Source organism: Ambystoma mexicanum, chromosome 1p, assembly GCF_040938575.1.
Source record: "Ambystoma mexicanum isolate Mex_15411 chromosome 1p, UKY_AmexF1_1, whole genome shotgun sequence".
NCBI lineage: Eukaryota > Metazoa > Chordata > Amphibia > Caudata > Ambystomatidae > Ambystoma > Ambystoma mexicanum.
In genome coordinates this window covers 1,043,050,729-1,043,071,990 of record NC_090921.1, presented here as the reverse complement: position 1 = coordinate 1,043,071,990, position 21,262 = coordinate 1,043,050,729, and the positions used below count along the sequence as shown (strand labels likewise).

Sequence of the window (21,262 nt, the reverse complement as noted above, 5' to 3'; positions counted from 1 at the left end):
TTGGAACTCACCGTCCAAGGAAATACAAACTGAAGAGCACCTAAAATTCAGAAAACTACAAACATGGCTCTTCAACTCACAGAGATAAACAGAAAATACCATAGAAAAGAAACAGCCAACCGTAACACAAAAAGCAAAAACAGCCAAATATTTATGAACCGAAACACGTCAATCAAATGAAGCATTCTTAAGCAAACCATCATACAAGGATACTGTGATGCTGGAAATGCCTTTTTGAGGGACATTGCCTCCTAATCCTTATCCTTGTCCTACCGCTTCTCTGTGTGTGATTGTTTACGTTTTCTGCCACTGAGGTCCAGCCTGGACCCCTGGCAGTACAGCTCTTCATGTTTTTCTTTTGGTGAACACCACCCATGGAATACCCTTATGGCACCCATGGGTGGGGGTACACCTAGTATCCCTTATGTTTGTTTTGGGCACCTGTGTGTTGCCCACAGAGCAGGGTATGGGCTGGTGGCAGCCACATGCTGACTTGGCAGTGGCACAGAGCGTATTCCATTTTTGGGACACACAAGCCTGTCACTGTGGCTTCTTGGTTTCTTTTGCCTTTTACCTTGTTTCCCAAAGTCCTGGGAAGCCCTGACTCTTTCCCTTCCCCCTGACTGGAAATACTGTATATGGCTCTGTGGGCTGCCTCCTGTCAGACAGACTGGAGCTTTCCATGGGGCTGTGCACTGTGGGTACACTTTTGGGGTGGGACCTGTGTGAATGGAGTCTGAACTCACATTCTGTGTTATGGGTGTCTGGTTTCTTTGTGTGGCAATGCCCAAAGACACCATGACAGAAACTGACATGACTGCAGCGTAGTGTGCTGAAAGGCTGGGAGCTTACCCTAATCTGCATTCCTTGTTCTGGTTGTTTGGGTGGAGTGAATGGCCTGTTAGCCTGAATGGCTGCCTGCCTGCATGATTGCCCTTCTGTGTGAACGGTTGACTGAGCCTGTCACAGCCTGTGTGAATGGGGAACTAATGTGTATAGCTAGCATTCACCAATTTGTTCAGAAGCTGATCTTGAAATTGAAGCTGTTCAGAAACTGAAGTTGAAACCAAAGCTGATCCCTGGAGTCCAGCTGCTGTGATGCTCCAAAGACTGATCCAAAAGAGAAACTGCATAGGAGACCTCATCCCTGAGCTACGAGGGACCAACATGCAACCTGCTGCTCTTGATCCGAAGTACCCTGGATACCAGTCCTGTGTGTCTGCTGTCCGGAGAAGCCTGACGAGGAGTGCCCAGACATCTCGAGTCGAAGAAGTCCATTGGTGTCATCCAGGGTCCGGATGAGCGTTTGTGACCACTTGAAGCCTGTAGCGTTTTATTGCCCAGAAGGGGGCTTACCCTGGCATAGTGCTGCTTGACACCTGGAGCTGCAAATGTTCCAAACCGCTGAAGAATACTTCAAGGGGCATCCTTGCCATCATCCTGGACTACTTTTTCTTGCCGGAGAAGGTCTAAGGTCGCTGGTGGGTTTCCCACCACCAGAATCCACCAAAATGTCTCGAAGGTCCAGGCTTGGTGAGGGTCACTAGCCCAGACCAGTGTTAGAGTCCAGGTCACCAGAAGCCATCCAGAGGTCTGTGCTGCAGTACCAAGGAACCGATAAGTGAAAAACTGTGATATTCCGAAACCCGACAACAAGAGTGGCCTATGGACCCCGTCGCCGCCAGAAGTCATTGAAGGTGCCCAGGGCTCTTACTCATCTGCCAAGCCTTTGAGGAGCTCACAAGAGTCCACAGTAAGTTACCATCTTCCCAGGACTCCTACAGTTGGAGAAATCGACGACTAACGGAGAGCAGCCCAAAAAGCAAGACTGCTACACTTCAGAAATAGTTTGGTTCAATTTTCCTTCTTGGACTCAGCATCCCAGTGGCTCCTTCTTCCAAGATGGGTCCACCCTAAAGGGGAATCGTAGAGTGAAAGCGAGAAACTCTGCCACTTCCCCTGCCAAGGCACCAAAAGGTACTGTGATGAGGAAGAGCATCTTCTAGCCTCAGAAGTCGTCCAGGTCTCCCAGATTCATCTTGGATCCTGTTCTCCTGTGGCCGCTCGGGTACATTGAGGTGGAAGAACCTTTAAAAAGAAAGAGCGTTCTTGAACATTTTTGGACTGGGCTGTAAAAGACAAGATAAGTTACTCCCTAACTTTTCCTTTACAAGTTGCCCAGGTGGGGGGATCCTCACACAGAATGGTTTATCTAGTCTAAGGAAACCATTCTGCCACTGTTCACAACTAACCTGCTTTTCTTTCCAAATCTATGCTGTTACACCTTACCTAAGAATTCACATGCCTATTTAAAACCGTCTACAGTTGGTGCATGTAAAACTGAATTTAAGTATTGTGTGGTACCACATAGAATGTATGTATTTGCCATTCTTTGAATAGACCTGCCCGAGTACAAAGTGTTATTTATATGTATATTTTACTGAACCTTAGGTGTTATCAGCTAACAGTGTGTGGACATACCTTTGTGGGGGCTTGGGGACTCACTGTACTTAAGAACCAGCCTGCATTGCTTCCTGAGTGCTTAAGCCTTGATTGCGCGTCCAAGCAACCATATAGAAAACCTTGGCTGGGGTGCTCTGTGCCTTTCCCCTAACCATATAGAGGGCAGAAGTACAGATACCCCCCTCCAGGCTTCACTGATATTAACTCAGCCAAATCGATATAAACCTTGCAGAGAGGCACATAGACCAATAGAATCACTAACCCGATTAAAAAACGTTCCATTATACTACATACCCACTCTCAACCACCTAACAAAAACACACACATCTCTCACAGAGTACACTTGAAACCATCCCAAACTGCACAAACTCTGCAACTGAACCCAACACACTACAGAAAACTAAACCACGAACATGCATGCATCAAAACACTAATAGACCCTTAACAAAAAGCAAACCCATACCACAGTGGCCGGTTTTTATGAACAGTAGAACAAAGCACTCTTGCACTCTTCCCTCTGCATCCTACTAACACTCCCAAGTCCTCCTTCCTTTGCAGATCCGCCAAAGCACCTGTAGACCATGGAAAAGACAGTGGTGCACAGTATAAATCACAATACCATAACATGGACAGTGAGTAGGCAGATGGACTGTGTGAACGTATGGTCATTATGCATGTGTAAGTGCATATGTTTTTGAGTGCATTATTTGCATTAATGTATGGGTTTAGGTAGGGATATGGTCAATGTTTCCTTAACTGACTTTCTTTAGGCGGGGCAGTGGAATGTTTATGTGCGCACTCAGTTGCATTTAAGTGACATGGATTGAGCCATCATAGACACGGTCATAGCGAGTGCACTGCCACGTTAAAGAGTTGACTGTACAGTTGAGTGTCAACAAAACAAAGAAGTAGGAATTGTGCTTCCTAGAATAGATACACAGTACAATGGGCACAAGTATTTCGAGTTGAAAGGCCTAACTCGGAAAGAGCTGACAATGTATGCCTATCCACCCATCACTTAACTTAAACGCACTGACAAATACATTGATGCTGAAACTTCTTAAACTCGCCCTTTAATTAAGGTACATACAAATACTAAACATTAAACACTAAGTAATTTAAAGATTTCAAAAGATATCACTGGACATGTTATTCTGGAGGGCGTTTTCATTCTGTAAATCCGAGAAATGTATCTCTGTGTTACAGTACAAGACCATTTGAGGCGCCAGAGGAGGATATAAAAGAGGGGGCAGATTATTCCCTACATTGCAGCAGAATCTGTGCCGCAAATTCTGCATGCACAGAGACCTAATCTAAGGGACATGAACCCTCCAAGTAAAGACACCCCTCAGGTGTGCCTGCCTCCATTCCAATGCATGTTACAAGATTAATTTTCTCTCAAGAGTTTAATGAAATAAACCATGTGTGAGACTCATTGGACTTCAGTAGAAAAGATACGGGAAGGAGCAGCACTACTAGAGGGCAGCGTAAGCAGGGTGCGAGTGGTCACCTGTACACCCACTCTTAATTTTTACAATCAAAGCCATTCCTTTTCCTTTGTCACACAATGTTAGTTATACGAATCGTTAGACACAATCCAGTGGGGGAGATGGTGTCCAGCGCGGGTCATCTTGCCCGATACAGTTATGTGATGCAAAACAGGACAATGGCAGATAGACCAATTGCAATTCGCTTGAGAATGTCATGATATAGCCTATGAGTCAGTCAGCAGTCTTCTGGGAGCTGTAAAGAAGCCCAACATAAAATGCAACACATGAACTGAAGGTGTAGTACCAATATTTGGTACTAGATGCAGTTTCATTCAGAAACCAGAAGGCCAGAAATGAAAAATGACTAGACAAACTGAAGATGTACCACCAACATGCGTTACTCGGTGGCGTTTGCATTCTTGTTCAAAACCAAGCAGGAGAAATGCCTTGAAGCCACTGTTTTATTCTAAGAAGTTTAAATGTAAGCTCGTTTGGTGCAAGCATTTATTGCATCATCTTAATATTAGCTGCAATAATACACTGTTAAAAAGGAGAATGTTTTGCTGAGCTGCAACAGCATCATTTACTAAATAAAAATGTGATCCATAAAATGTTCTAGCCTCTTCACGTCTAATCTTTGGTGGTAAAAGATTTTGTATTCACAGAGACTCAAAAAGAAATGAGGGTAAGTTGGTAATGGATTCAATGAATTTGGATATCAGTGAACAGGATATCTACATACCCACAATCAATTGCAATCTCACGCTCATATTCTGGGAGGTGATGCAAAAGCATTAGCACCTTATCACCCAAGCTTTTTAATGAGATTGAATGTTTTTCAATTTGTGGACTTTGACATCTTCAAACTAGGATGTTTTAAGAAAAGATGTTTTTAGTTGAAAAAAAAGAAAGTGAACGCCCTTCTGGTTTCAAGGGTTTGAAGCCCAGTTCGTTCAAGACCATGTCTGTGTGCAGGTCTAATTTCAGTGTATGTTCAAGCCCAGTTTCTTTCTGTGTGCAGATAGTGTGTTTACTTCACAGCGCACTTTGCAGCCTTGTTATCAGATTAGCAGCTGAGGAAGGAACGATCGCAGTTGTGCTTGTGGTTACTAAGAGAAAATGCACAGGCATTGGCCGACCATTTTGGGTTGTCGGGAAAATTCATTAAGTGGCAGGGAAGAAGTCCCTTTACGTGATTGGGAAGCGTAATTAACCAAACAGGAGGAGCAGCAGTAGAATAAAAGTAAACCTAGCGAGTGAAGTTACATTAATCAAGGAACCAGATAGAGATAGTGAAAATTGAAAAACAAAAATGCGTTTCAAATAGACCCCTGTGTTTGTGGTTATGGGTGAGAAAGGGCAGAAAGGGAGAGGGAATTCACATCAGCCATAGCTTAGATGTGGGCTTGAACGGGCCCAAACACCTATATGCTGTGTGTCCCCCTCACATGCCATCTCTCTCCTACCCCCACTTCCCATGACAATAGTTTTTGCTTATATGCAGCGCTTGCAGAGCCACTTTATAGCCAAAACCTAAAAATGTGTAGAATACATAAAAGCTTTGCCTAAGATATAAAGGCAAATCAGAAAAAAAATTCTGCTATTCTGTAAAAACGACTTCATATTATTGTGAACAGCCCAAACCAGACTGAATTGTTCTGCCAAAAGGACATTATTATGATCTGTGATTTGGGAGGTAAGGAATCCCTGTTAATGTTGAAGTATGTTCAAGTGGAGCTTGCAATGATACGCTTTCAATAATTTGAGTTATGACAGGCACAGTTCATCAGATTTCACTGGAAGACCCAAGGTGTTTAATTAAAGTCTATGTGGTTTTTCTTCATACATAAACCACAATATATTATTGCCCAGCCATGTAAACTGTTTCTTTGGAAAACTGTAAATTACGAATCGGGCTCATACAAGACTCTGAAAAGACCATCCATCTTTGTCAAATTTATCTTCGTTGATCAAAATTGCTGTTGCTGAAATGAAATTGTCAAACATTTAAAAGTAAATTGCATGCTGCATCTCGGAAGTAGTGGTGCTGGGTGTGTCAATCAGATTCATAAATATTCCCCCCACATTTTTTTTGTCATGAAGCATTTACTCTGTTTAACTTGATATTCTATCAACTTGAGTTTTTCATTGTTTTAGCCTCTAATAACTAGAGAAATCAGGCTTTGCACACTTTACTAATATGTAAGTATGCCAGTAATAAACATCAGACAAAGTCCAGTATTTTTTTATTACTCCCATTATTTATAGATGAATGTTGCAATTCCACAGCTAACTGCTCTATAGCTAGAGCAAATAGAGCAGGAACGTGCAAACTTAACAGGTGCCCTGTACTCATGCAAACCAAGTCTATATATTAGAAAAGAAAAATCTTTGTGGAAACACATACACTATGTTTACCATATGAACTGTGCTGCTAGCAAGGACATGGTGATCCACATCCTTGATGCATTCATCAATGAAAGTCTCCACTACTGTGTTAGGAATTCCTTTCTCCATATATCACCCTATCAAATCAAATGAGGCATACTGTCATATACCAAAAAGGGATCAAAAATATTAGGTTGGACACCAGCAAAAAATGCATTCAATTTCAATAGGGGGTGGGGTGGCGTGATGGAGTAAGGAGGCTGACAAGGTGTCCTCATTTTGGCTGTAGACTTTTTAATAACTCAAAGAAAGTACACCTGTCTTTTCCTATCCGTATTGGGGTTGTCCCTGCCTCAACAGAAAATACTTGGGTGCTTGTGAGAATGTCCTTTAAAACAAAAAGGTACCATGCTCTGTCCAAGCTAACTACTCTATCCTTGGCACTAAGAAATAAATCACTCAATGTTCTAGGTTCTTTTTGACAAAAGCACCAGGAGAATGAATCCCTTCTCCCGGTGAAACAATCAAGTCTTGGTTGATTCAATAGCAATATCTTGTGAAAGGGTCTGTTTTACCAAAAGCACAAAGACCCGGAGAATGACTTCCTTCTCCTGGTCTACTTGGGGAAGTTTTCAAGACTGTTCCTTGACATTATCTTGAATACATTTTTAAAAGTCTTTTCACTTCCTCCCAAGGATTAATGAACAACTGGGTTAATCTTTTCTCAATTCTTCTTCTTGCTGTTGATACCCACTTAGGACTACTTGTATCTTGACAACAGCGGATATTGCTCCCGAATAGCGTTTGGTCATGTTTATCTCTTTCCTGCAAGTTGGATTTCATAATCTGACGAGGGAGTTCACTCCTGAGGCACTCTTGACATTTAGAACTCTTGTCACAACTGATGAGGAAGTTCACTTTTGATGTATTCTTTACTTTGAAAGTAGGTTTGGTATTTAGGGAGACTATCCTTGTGAGTCTCTTGCCTCGTTCCTCCTTGACTATCAGCACCAGTGTGCCGGCTTCTATTATCAAGAGATACTGGACTCTTGGTCTTTTGGGGACCTCTGTGATGAGGGAGACTACTCCCAAATAACATTTGACTCTTAGTTCTCTGAGTATCACTGTGACAAGAGCGATAATTCCTGAATAGCACTTGGCTCTTGGTTCTCTGGGCATCACTGTGCCGAAGGAGATCACTCCTGAGTAACACTTGACACTTTATCTGACTTGAACAGTCCCCCGTTCCCACCCGGGTATCCTGCAACTCCTGTTACCTGTGGTCGGAGTGTGTCTCTGGTTGTTCCCGGGCTCTTGGGTCAGCTTCTCGCTCCCATCTGTCTTCTGTGTGTCTTTCGTCCTTAGTTCCTGTTTCGGTGCGGCTCTGTTCTGCTTGCGGCGGCGTGGGCGCAGTTTCTGGATGTCTCTGTCCACCTCCCGTAGGTCGTGAAACCACGAACGGCCTTACAGTGGATGATGGAGTCGGGCCTGCCCCCACTCACGGAGAGCCTCTCCACCTTCTGCTTGAGGTCAAAGTCTCTCTCGAGGTCGAGGTCTCTCTCTCTCTCTTTTTCTCTCTCTCAAGATGCGACTGCCTGTTGGCGAGTCCTCTTCTCCGAATTCTCAGGATGCCATCTTTCCTCACTGCTGCTGCAGGCCTGTTCTCCGAGTCTTTCTTCAATCTCTACTTTATACACCGGAGTCCGCCACAGTATAACGTCAACGTTATGTCTCGGGAGGAGAGCATAGGGTAATGGGCTGTAAGGGAAAGAGTTTAGGGAGTTTATTCACGAAATGGGAGTCCTTAGCCCAATGAGGAGAGTCTCTCACTACGAGGTCCTCCTGCATGTTACCACTCCTAGGGGGACTTTTGGGCAACTGCGTCATCTCCCTACCCTCTTAGGGAAGGGCTCCCCCTGTGGGGAGAAGTGACGAGATCCTGTGAATTGTCACAATGGTTACAACATTATTATTTTACCCAAACACGGTGCGCTGAAAACTAAAAACAAGGTGCCATGATGCTCTAAAAGATTAAGGCCAACTAAAAATTCAAACTAAAAGTTCCGACCAGCTTCTCCTCCGTCTGGGCTTGTGTCGGTTTAATTCCTTTTGTGAGCCTATTCACCACCTCTGGTTTCAGGGATTCCTGCACCATCCTAATTGTGGAGGGTGCCCTTCTGTCCTGTTCCCTCTTGGGAGAACTACATTGACCTTCTCAGTCTCCGACTTAAGGGTTTCTCAAACCCTGCTTCACATTTTCCTAGAGTCCTTTTGGTTCTATGGTGAAGTCTTAATGGGGGTCTTATTCTTGTTCAGTCTCTGGTTTTCAGCCTGGCCTCTCAAGACTTTGGCTTCCTAAATGTGATTTCTTGACTTCAGTTGGGATGCCTTGATGTCCCAAAGATGTACAGGGTCCCTGGCAAAGACTGTGACACTTTCAACACCTCTATAGGGCCCAGGAGAGGACGGTAGGATGAGAAGGTGACCAACTACCTCTAGGTCCAACCTTTTGGTCTCTGTAACCCGCTCCCACTTATGAGTCACCTACATTAGTCCTCTCTACCTCTCTGATGACGTCTTCAATTAAGTCTTCATCTTGCTGGTATAATAATGTGTTCTCCACCCTTTGGCATGGCCACCCTGCTCTCTCTTTCTTCTTTGCCCCTTTGGGCAACTCCTCTCTCCAAATGTGGCAACATACTAGTACAGTATAAAAAAATTTTTTTTATCCATGTTATAGAAGCCACCATCTCTTTAAAACGATAATACATGACTCAGTTGCTACAAATGGCCCACATGTTCCTTCCAGTAGTCAGGAGATAGCTCTTTCCTTTCACTAAGAGGTTCTACGTGCCTCAGGGTGCAATGAAAGAAGGTTGTGAAAGGTTTCCTCTTGCCTACAACTTCTGGGCCTTGCCCTCCACTTCAAATCTCCATTCCAATTTTTGCCATTCCATCTCCAGAGGAGCAGACCTTGAATCTCGAAGCATTGAGGCTGGAATAGTTTGTATGTGTGTATACAGCAGCTGCATTTATGCAGGACATGCTACCTTTGCAGTGCTGTTATGCAGGGTTACATTATTATTTGTTTGCCTATGTACTCAGGTCCCAACACACCACCATCTCTATACATTTAAAGAAGGCAGGGTTTGTTGTTACCCTACATCTCACTGGTTTGAACTTAAATTCCCAGTTACAGACATTTTCATCCATTAAGCATACAGAAAAGTATATGGACACAATTGGATACAGTACAGAAAGTACTTTTAGCCACTACAAGGAAAATTGTGCATTCCCACAGTAAATCCTGGCTAATCATATTGCCCAATAGATACAAGTACAAAAGCCAGTGAACAATGCACAGTAGCAGAGTTGCCTGAGCCTGCACAGGTGCTCTGCAAAGACCAGCAGAAATGCAGGGACTTAAGTAGTCTGACAGAAACACTGACAAGATGTGTTGAATAACATCTGGACCCATTGTAAAGTAGCATCTGAAAATGTTACAAAGGATCCACCCGAACTGAAGCTGCCAACAGGACATCAAAACTCTCACTTTCCTATTCCCACTACTCCCTACTAACTCCCCCCCACCCTTTTTCAGATCGGGGACCACTCCAGTGGTGACAGTGTGCGCTACAAACAAGCTTTTTTATCCCTATGTGGTATTGATATGTTTTTAGATGAGGGTGTGTGTGTGTGTTTTCGTGTGTCCCCGATGGTGCTTTTCGGATGTGGGTGAGATGGATGTATCTGATGTGACTCAACAGTTTGGAGAGTACGAGAAAAAGCAATTTGATAAGAGAATATATCCTTTGCCATTTGGAGGTATGACAACATTTGCACAACAGGTTGTTTGCAGGGGGCAAGTGACAAAAAATAGGGGGCTCATTAACATAACAATTGAATGTGGTGTTACAAAAAGCATATCATTGCTTACCCTTGTGGTGGATACCACCTACAGCTCAGCATTGCACCCTTTTTTTCCCCAATGTCACCTTAGAGCATTATACCGACTTTTGCCACTATACCCCTCCACCACTAGCCTCTGCCTGGCCAACTCTAGGCACTGTGTTCTTGCTGTATTGAACTTTACTCAACCACCAGTCCATGCTGCCCCATCACTAACAATCTAATCTATGCATTGTGTTGTACTGCATAGAAATCCTAATCTAGGCATTGTGTTGTGCTGCATAGATATTCGATTCTAGGCATTGTGTTGTGCTGCTTAGAAATTCAAATCTAGGCATTGTGTTGTACTGCTTAGAAATTCGAATCTAGGCATTGTGTTGTGTTGCATAGAAATTCAAATCTAGGCATTGTGTTGTGCTGCATAGATATCGAATCTAGGCATCACGTTGTGCTGCTTAGAAATTTAATCCAGGCACTGTGTTGTGCTGCACTGCTGCCCTTCTGTATCCTGCCACCCGTAGCCTATGCCTACTCCACACTGAATTTCCTATCCTGGCACTGCATTTTGTTCATTGTGACCCACTTGTGACCTGCCACAGCCCAGCATTAGTTGCACAAGCTCCCTATCCACACACACACAGACACTCCCTACCATCATAATGCCCACAAGTACACCTCCCAATCACAGCACAGGCAAACATCCCTGCACCCTCCCTGCCACGCTCCGCCCAGCCAGCCTCACAGCCCACCTCCGATCTCTCAATATAAGGGCCATTATGCCTACCCACACACGCCCATCACTCCTCTCTCAATGCCAGGCATTCAACTCACATGCTATAGTGCCAGACTATAACATCACCCAGTCTCAGCCACCCAACCTTGACACCAGACTCTAATCTCAGACAACACTCACTTCCTAGGTACTTTCACTGCTCACCCACACCTATCGCAACCAGAAATACCAGATTAGGCACCGGCATCACACCACTACCCCACTTTAATGTGCACAAATATACTACCCCTCTGTCTCCACCACCCCTACTTCCCTCTACACTATCTCCCCCTAAGACAATCACTCCCACACACCACAACAAGCACACACCACCCTGCACTAGCACAAACAAAACCATCAAAGGCACACAACACCCTCCTCTCAAAAGTGCACTACTGAACGTTTGCTCATTAACAGCACACGCACTAGAGATAAATGACCTACTAGCCACTCAGAATCTGGACCTACTAGCCACTCAGAATCTGGACCTACTCTGCATCACCGAAACCTGGCTCAATGATGCCTCCTGCCCAGCCATTGGACTTGCCCTACCCCCAGGCTACACCATCCTTAGGCAAGATAGATCTGATAAGGCAGGAGGGGGAGTCGCCCTTATCCACAAAGTTGCACTGTCCATTAGACTAGCAGACCACAGCACATGGAGTGGAAATGCGGATATCTTATCAGCCAAGCTCACACTCTTCCCTAATAATCTTATCAATATTCACATCCTATACAGACCACCAAGACTACCAGCAGACTTCCAAGAACACCTCTCCCACTAAATCATTCCTCTAGGAGGTCTAAACTTAGGATTTAATGATCCAAAGGATAAACCCGCCACAACTCTAGCTAAAGAACTCGCAGACCTAGGATTCTCCCAAAGAGTCCTCACCCCCACTCACTCGAAAGGGTCATGGATCACAACTGCGCCAGCAATATTATCTCGAACTCTGTTCTGCCATGGACGGACCACAGGTGCATTGAATTCCTCATCCCCACAGATCCCATACCTAAAACCTTAACCCACGCACCATCCGCCATAACAAGAAGTTCAAAGAAACTTAATGCAGACAATCTGGGACCCTACCTCAATAACCCCTGCCTAGCACCTCCCTTCTCCCAGGACCCCAATACTCTCTCAGCCATCTTTAATGATACCCTCACAAATGCCATAGATGCTATAGCCCCACTTGAAAGCAGAAAAGCAAAAAAATCATTTCACTGCAACTCCTGGTTCTCGGACGAACTCCAAACCCTTCGAGCACAAAAGCGCCAGGCACAAAAAAAACTGGCAAACAGATCCCAGTGACCTAAAAAGGAGCATCTTCAAACAGCTAGACCTCCAATACAAAAAAAGCCAATTTAACAGCAAAATCCAACTCCCTCAATGATAGGATCTCCAAGGCCAATTCTCAAGCCAAAAGATTATTCACAATTTTCAACGAACTAGTCACACCCCCCGACTACCACAGACGAGATAACTAAAGACATAGGGCCTCATTACGAGCTGGGCGGTAAGGGTTAACGGTCATCGGTAACGAGACTGGTGCCGGTAAACCCTTACTGCCCTATTCCGAGTTCCCTTTGCGGGTTGGTATTTTAACGCCTGCTTTTAAAAAACAAACCCGCAAAGTGACTTTGAAGGTAATTACGGTACCGTAATTTACGGGACCGTAATTACCGCCTTCCCCATTCCCATTGAGCCCTATGGGGGCCAAAATGGGAATGGGGAAAGGCCCTGGTGAATGGGGAATTACCGGTCCCTCCGACCTTGGAATGGACCGGTAATTACTCCATTCACCAGGCCGGATTAGTTTGGAGGCAACCATGGAGCTAACAGCTCCATGGTTGCCTCCAAACTCGGAATGAGGCCCAAAGCCTGGTGCGCCAACATTCAGTCCGCCATGCTCAACAAAATACAAATCCTCCAGAATAAAATACAAAACCACTGTAAGGCCCTCCCAAACTTAAAGGCCAACCGCCCTACACAAGACAAATGTAACAATTTTAATCACGCGCAATTCACTTTCAGAGACGTCACTGAACATGAGGGCCTTAACCTCATCAAAAACCTCAAACCATCTATCTGCCCTCCCAAAATCATCAAGGAATGCGCTAATGACCTAGCCCCCCCTGATTACTGCTTTCATTAACGCTTCATTCCAAACAGGAACTGTCCCAAATAATCTCAAGGAAGCCTGGGTGCGGCCACTTCTAAAAAAAAAAAGCCACACTTGACCCAGCGCAACCCAACAACTACAGACCAATAACGACAGTCCCTTTCCTCCTGAAAATTCTGGACAAAGCAACTCACAACCAGATCCAATCATACATAGAAGCTAACTCCATACTAGGCAAAAGGCAATCGGGTTTCCGGGTCGGCCATGGAACTGAAACTGCCTTATTAGACCTAAAAAATCAATTCACACAAATCATGGAAAGTGGCAAACCAGCCCTGCTCCTCCTTCTCGATCTATCAGCTGCTTTTGACCTGGTAGATCACCAAACACTTATCAACCACCTCACTCATGCAATCCATTTCTCCCAACAAGCCGCATCCTGGATCACTTCCTTCCTTGAAGGAAGAGCCATGAAAGTCTACTCTGCCACAGCAAACGCAGACCCCACTACTATAAACTGCGGTGTCCCCCAAGGTTCCTGTACAGCCCCTACCCTCTATAACCTCTTAACTAACCCTTTTTCGACTTACTTGACTCCATCCGCGTGGCACATACCAACTATGCAGACGACACTCAAGTACTCGTACCCCTAGCTGGACTCTACCACCAAGACGCCAATAACCTCAACAATATCTATGCTACAATCCAAGCATGGATGGCAATCAATGGCCTCTGTCTCAATGGAGAGAACACAGAAATCCTCATTCTTGGGCAAAAAAACGCTATAACGAAACTTGGCCCCCAATACGCCAACTTCAACATAGACAACTCAACCATGCCTGTATCATCCTCCGTCAAGACCCTAGGTGTTCACATTGACGCCAACCTATCAATGAACAAACAAGTCAGCGCCATAGCCTCTGCATCAGCATTCAGCACCAAACTCATCAATGCCATCAAACCCTACATCTCTGCCCCCAACCGTGTGGCCATAGCTAGAGCAACTATAGGCGCTAAACTCGACTACTGTAACGCTCTCCTAGCTGGCACCTCTGCCAAAAACATCCACAGACTGCAAAACACACAAAACAACGCCCTCAGAGACGCTATGAGCATCCCCAGAAGGGACCACATATCTCATGCCAGACGCACAGCATGGTGGCTTCAGGTCAAAGACCGAATTACGCTGAAAATCCTTACCATCACACACAGATGCATCAACAACACTGCTCCCACATACCTATCTGAAGCAATATCAAGGACCACCTCCACCCGCCCTATCCGAGCTCAGTACTCCAACCAGCTACACATACCACGCATCAAGAGAGCTACTGCTGGAGGCCTAGGCTTCTCATATATTGCACCACAACTCTGGAACTCTCTCCCTGCCACCCTTAGAGCTGAAACATCCATCTCTGCCTTCCGCAACAACCTCAAGTCCACATTCCTCAACTAGCTCCACGACTGCATTCTCTACCCATGCCATGTATATTGTAGTATTGTATATAATAATTGTAATACAATCAGAAATGTAATATAACCATATTGTGACCTTGTATATATACTGCTCATGACTATGTAACTAAGCCTGTACTGTAACAAGTGCCACGATGTCTTTGGGCTGATGCGAGCTATATAAATATTAATAAAACAAACAAAACAAACAAAAAGTAGCATATCAAGGTGCCCTCAGAAAAAGTCGAAGGGGGCTTCTGAAAAAGTGGGGGGGACTATGTCCACCCGCCTGTACACTCGACTTAAGCCCTGTTTGTTTGGGGTTTGTCTCAGCATTGTGCGACTAGGATGATCTAGAGGTGTGGCATGCCCGGGTGCACGCATACTTGAATCTTTGATGTGGGGGCATGCCTGGGCAATTGAGTTTCAAATGGATCCTGGGTGTGGCCGAACCCGGGGAATGTGATGACTGATTGAACCTTGGCTTGGCAGGCCTGTAGTTTGTAGTTTCGTGACATCTTTCGGAAGTGCGTGTTCGGTTTTGGGAAACTGCTGTGCTTAGTAAGTCCTGGAGATACTTAATGCAGCCACAACACAATTACCCACACATAGAAATAGGACTGAGACACGTGTATCGGATGGAAAAGATAAGAGGCTGCAAGCTTTATTTATAGAATACAATATTGCAGGTGGATGTAGGGACAAACCTTGAGGTAGTTGTCCTTTACAGTACATGGCTAGGGATGTGAGCGTAACGTATGCTTCCCTTTTCTATGTGTCCGAGATTAAGTGTATGTTCTATTTGTGTGTCGCTCAAGGCAAGTGGTCACTAGTATGCATAGTGTCCCCTACGTTGTGCTATCGCATTTCAGGCTTGTCTCTCCTATCCGCGTGCTGAGGAATTTTTCATCGCCGGTTTCCCCGTTTGGATTACAGTGGTGGAAGGAAAAGTGTGTGTTGAGTGGATCAGTGGGCACTGTGTGTTGTATAAAAAAGGGAGGTGCGTTTGTTCAAGTGACGGCAGGTGATTTGTGAATGCGTGTTTGTAAGGGAAGGAGAGGTGCCGTGTCCTACTATGCTTACCCTTCTGGCCTTCAGGAGTGAGAGATAGAATGTGATGTATGCATTATGGGTGTGAACTCAGAGAATGTGGGTTGAGCAATTTTCGCAATTATTTGTGCATGACAGTTGGGGACTGAGCTAGTATGAGAGTTTTTTAGTGGGTATCTCCTGTCCTTCATGTAACTTGGGAAGCTGGACTAAGAGCAACTGGAAAATATACAACTTCAATATTATACTAGCTTACCGAGTCATCCCTCTGAAGAGTGTAGATTAGGTTATGACACCTTCCCTCTGCCTTTCTTGTGTCCAGAGTAATGGCTTCCCTCCTCTGGGTTTCTTAAAACTTTCTGTCTGTGTTCATTGTATGGTATGTATTTAGGCCTTTGCTAGCCACTCACTTGCTAAAGTACAGGACTAAGGACTGTCTAAATGATGTATGCACATACGTTTATAGAGTAGGGTAACTTGTACCAACACATGTAAACTTATGATGGAAACAGAGGGACGTTCTGGAGAATGGTAGAAAACAGGAGGCACTAAGGGGAAATGTCAACAAGCAGCATCCATCCCGTCAATATTGGGTGTTTTGATGACTACCAAGGATGCAACTAGCTTTAAAGCGAAGTCACAACTAGTAAACATCCTTCCAAATGCAAACGGATAGCTGGGGGCGGATAAGGATGCAAGAGTCTTTGAAAGTGAAACTAGGTCCTTTATTCTCCTATTGTAGTTTCAGATGGACATTTCTCGTGGGAGTTCTCACCCTAGCAAATACTGGTAGTGAATTAGATACCTGGTAAAAAAAGGCTGAGGTTGAGTCAAAAACCTGTAAGCTTCTTAGCAGATTTGTCACATGAAAAGTGTCATGCGCTGCACAAGCAGGGAGCACAAAGAGACTAACACAAGGATGTGATTCATAAGAAACATTGTGTTTTATGTACCTCACAAACAGAAATGGCAGGATGATTCTTCTATAACAAATTGTGATCCAAGGAAAATGTTCCTTACAACATTCCGGGATTGGGTCCATCCTTGCCCCAATCGAATGTCCATAAGGTTGCCCTTTTCTTTGTCATTGGTGTGTGAGTTTTCAGGGTTCCCAAACCATGTTCCCATTAGTCATAGGACCGGCTCTCAGAGGCCAACACACCTGAAAACTGTAAAAGTTGAAGGGTTTTCTCCAGATGCTTTGGGTAAAAGTGATCATTTGCAACCACCGGTTTGCTCTCCTAGGTTTCTTAGGAAGGTGTTTGGGAAGTCTGTCACCTGATCAGCTTCCTGATTTAAGGACTTAAAACTAGTCGGTTAGAGCACTCCGTATGTAGACGTCTATAGAGTTTAGGTGCGGCGGAGGAATTACGACCCTGACACGAGATCGTGCTACTAATAGTGAATGCACACTTCAATGCTCAAACTTTAAATAAGTCATTATAACCAATAATTCAAAGATTAATCCAATAATACAGTACAATTAATCAAATGACTGAAGTGAATTTATTGATTGCTGTTTCCTGCAGAGGCCAAACAGTCTGGTTTGTGCTCGACGCAATTTGGGGAAGACACCCCTTCTTCAAGAGCAAATCATACTGAAAAGAAAGATCTAAACTTCTATTTAACAATTGCAAAATCTCCAAAGTATATACATACACAGTCTCCACCATATTTCTATTAGATAAATGTAAACCGTCACAATCAATAACATGCTCAGCGGTGTACAGGGATTTCAGATGATATACCAGTGAACCAACAACCTGTGACTCTGTAGTTGTCCAAATAGACATTTGAGAGAACCTCCTTTCCTTACTCCTTGCCTGTATTTCATTACAAACCCATGCACACTGTGAGAGGGCCTCAGAGATCCCCTGACAAGCAGGGACCCAGCTGGCTTCTGTCCCAAATGCTTTCCCGAAACGCATCGGGCACAAACTAGACTGGCCTCCCAAGGAAACAGGAATCAATAAATTGTCTTCAGTCATTTGATTAATTGTACTGCATTATTAGATTCATCGTTGAATTATTCGTTGAAATCACGTATTAAGAGTTTGGCTGATTTTCAGCATTGAAGTTTGCAGGGGACGGGACAGTCCATAGACTGGACTCTTTCTTTCTGATTTAGGGACCCCAGGCCCTGTGATCTTCCCTTCCTGATTACTGCTGTCGTATACTCCAGGACCCTCAATGAGATTGAACCTTCTTATACCTCCTCCACCTCTTCTTAAAACAGACCCAGACCAACCTGGACTGCTGGAACATCCTTCTCTAAATGTATTATAGGTACCTGTCTTCCTCAAATCTCCCCAGGAACAGCAGCTGTACCTACCCTACTAGTGTTATTCCATCCTTCTCCACAGGTAGTAGGTCTATCCCTCTCCAACCTACTTTGCTCCTGGCGACTCCTCCTTCCAACTTCCACAACCTCTCTCTCCAGACGGTACCAGCTTTCCCTCCAATCTCAAAACTCCTTCCAACCTCCAACTAGCGCTTCAGATTGTACTCCATCTTCCTGTAACCTACTCAATGCTTTCCCACCAAGCTCCACCAGCTCAGCTCTCAATTGACCTCTAGCTTGCCAATCTCCTCTTAAAGCCTTCCTCCAACTCCTTCTAACTTCCAGTTTAAACTGGTCACATTTTATAGTGTGGTCTCCCCACACTTACAGTAGTTCTTTGGAAACTGAAGTCTGCCTGTGAAATAGGGACTATGCTTCATTGTAAATTGGACATGTGCATGTGGTTTGGAATTGGTTTGTTGCCATCTTGGACTCTAGAAGGGTTTCGGACATGTGCAAGATCGCCTTTTAATTATCTTACCCTCTGGGTCCTTTGTCTGGTCAAGCTTTACGTGTAGGTCAAACATTGCTATGGGAAGCATATGAACTGTCCGTAACTCCTTTGACTGCCCCATGGCTTAGTGCCGAGACCAGTTACGGTTATCTGAGGATCCCCTGTATACCTCCTCCAGTTGCAGCATCCACTAATTCTGGGGGCCTGGGCCCCTTTGTCGACCCCACTGTTGTTCCTTAAGGTTGGGAAGGGAACTTCTTTACAGAAGGTTCACAGTTAAAGGACACAGTAAACCATTTTGTTGCAGGCACACATGACAATAACCTAAGCTCTACACGGCCTTATGGAGTCCTTCCCAGAACATTCTATTCACAGTTAAATGCCAAAGTCTGAAACTTCGTTTTTAATTTTATTTTGTATCTAGGGTTGACATCAGCGTCATTATCCTTCCTATTTTACCCCTTCATGAATCTTCATAGCCTATTACAGCCCTACCATGCTTGTCAAGACCGAAAGCTGCCGGTGAAGTGCAACGCATAAGGCAATGCATTCTGAAAGCGACCTGGCAGCAAAAGACAGACCCAAACCATTGGGTATTGTAATCATACAAAGTTAACAGTTAAAATGACCTTCATTTATAGGGCCCAGCTCTTCTATTACATTCATAATTCGTCCAAATAGGACCAAATAGGACTAGAGGCCTCTCATGAAACAAGTACCTAAATGCAATGTATTGCAATTGAAAGTTGGAGAAGCATCTGAGTGTTGGACAACCCTCACTACGAGCAAGTCAGATTGCGAGGCATGTGCAAGAGCTGTCCCAGAGGAAAATTAACATCACATTCATTTGTGTGTGTCCGCCCCAGCAGCAAAAGCACAAAACCACGACAGCTGTTACCTCACTCCATTTATCTTAATGCAGACAATGCTTTTAACAGACTGTAGAAAAGTTACAAAAAACTATGTGCGAACTGCAATCTGCCACCCGTGGGAAACCGATCCACTGGGAGAACTGTGGTCGAGCAGAATCAGAATTACCTCATATTCCAGATGCAGAGGAAGTAGACTCAGTAAATTAAGGTATTCACATGAAGATGATCAACTCCAAATCAGCCTGTACTCAAAGCGAGCAGCCATTGTAGTAATAGGTTTACCATCTACAATGGCAAACATTGTACTGTTTGGGGTTTTCTGGGTTAAGAAAAATCAATACCATTAGGGCTTGCACTGTTCATAGTTTGGGTAGACATGGTCCTATGTATCACAAAACAAGCACTACAATCCCTAATATTCAATTTAATGAGCCGTTTTCCTTTTGTGTCTCTGATCTTCACCCAGACGCTGCATTTGGAGCAAAAACAAGTGTGACCTTTAAATTACTGGAACTATGCCAGATAATGATCAGCAAACAGACCATCAACCAATACTGACAGGAGTATTATGACCCCAATCCCATTCGATTGAATGGTATCTGAATGTTGCTAAGGCAATTGGTTGGTTACACTGAGTTTTACATTATCTTTTTATTTTGTTTGGACTCATGTCTGTAAAAGGAATCAACTCAGACACCTCCAGATATTCTGGAACATCCCAAACCATAGCACACAAGTCTGTTTTCACTTGTTTTGGGACAAGCAAATGTGAACTGGGGCAAGTTACTTAGAAAGCATGCAAAGTTGTCTTGATTTAGAAGCAATAATTGCAATAATTTACACCTGGTATAGCTAACAGACCTGAGTGTGGTCCTGTGGCATGCTGTGATTAAACTAAAAGCAGAAACCAGTTGACAATCTGAATAAGAGTGTCTTGACATGTGTTTGTTACCATAACTAGAATCATTGTTTTAAAGGTTTTTTTAATCACAATACTGCAGTTACACAATATGAAACATAGGCTGGGGTATCTGATGTTTGCTTTTATCCCAGCTTAAGAATTCTTACTAATTAAAAGAGGTTGATACACTTGGGGCGATTATACGATCAGAAACATGATACTTAAAGAACAGAACAAAATGAAGTCTGTGGCTCAAGATGCATATTTCGTCATACCATGTTTTTGGTCTACATGGGGCCCACCCCGGAAATCAGGTAAAGTGTATGCTTCATGCACACCAAAAAGAAATGTATCATCTCTATATTTAGCTGGAAATAGAAATTATGTCAGCAATGTAGAACTACCAATTACTAAATAAAACAAACTATTACAGAAATGTTTGGATCTGCATGACAATTGTACAATTAGTTGTGCAGAAATACAAATGTTCCTAGGAAAGATCTGCATGTGGAACTATTTTGGACTGCTGTTCGTATTTTTGACTGCAGTTCTTTTCGTACAGTCGATGCATATTGCTGCTAGCAGAGCACGGATTCAGAACTTCAGTGCCTACAAGAGGAAAGGGGATACATTGTAATGGGGCCCAAACAGTGCTTCTGTGAACTTTTTGAGAGGCAGCCATAAGAATTTAAGCCCAGAAATGAGGCAGCCATTCAAACTTTCTGGAAGTCAAAATACTTCCAAGCTTAAATTGTCTTGAGAAAATAACTTGAATGAGAAAAAAAATAGAGGTACATAGTCTTCTGTTTCTCAAGTCAGAGAGAAAAACAAAAAAAGAGTACCAAGTAGAGACAGCATTGCTAAAAGCCCTAAACTGGCCAGGCAGTATGAGGAAGGGCCAAGGGCGAAGCGACAGTTTTTATTCTCCTTGGATGTTTATTCCGTGAACAAGTTTAAGACTAATTCTGAGGCTACGTAACTAGAAGCAGTATGTAAGAAACACTGTAATCTATGGAAGTCTTTGACTTTCTGTTTTTAATTTCT

At 44.0% G+C, this 21,262-nt stretch overlaps 1 protein-coding gene across 2 annotated transcripts in view; it reads right to left on the bottom strand.

The window, feature by feature from the left end:
* The window catches only part of LOC138447857 (palmitoyltransferase ZDHHC1-like), a 1,205,337-nt gene that overhangs the window by 146,867 nt on the left and 1,037,208 nt on the right, over nucleotides 1-21,262 (bottom strand). The gene's annotated exons all lie outside the window — the stretch shown is intronic.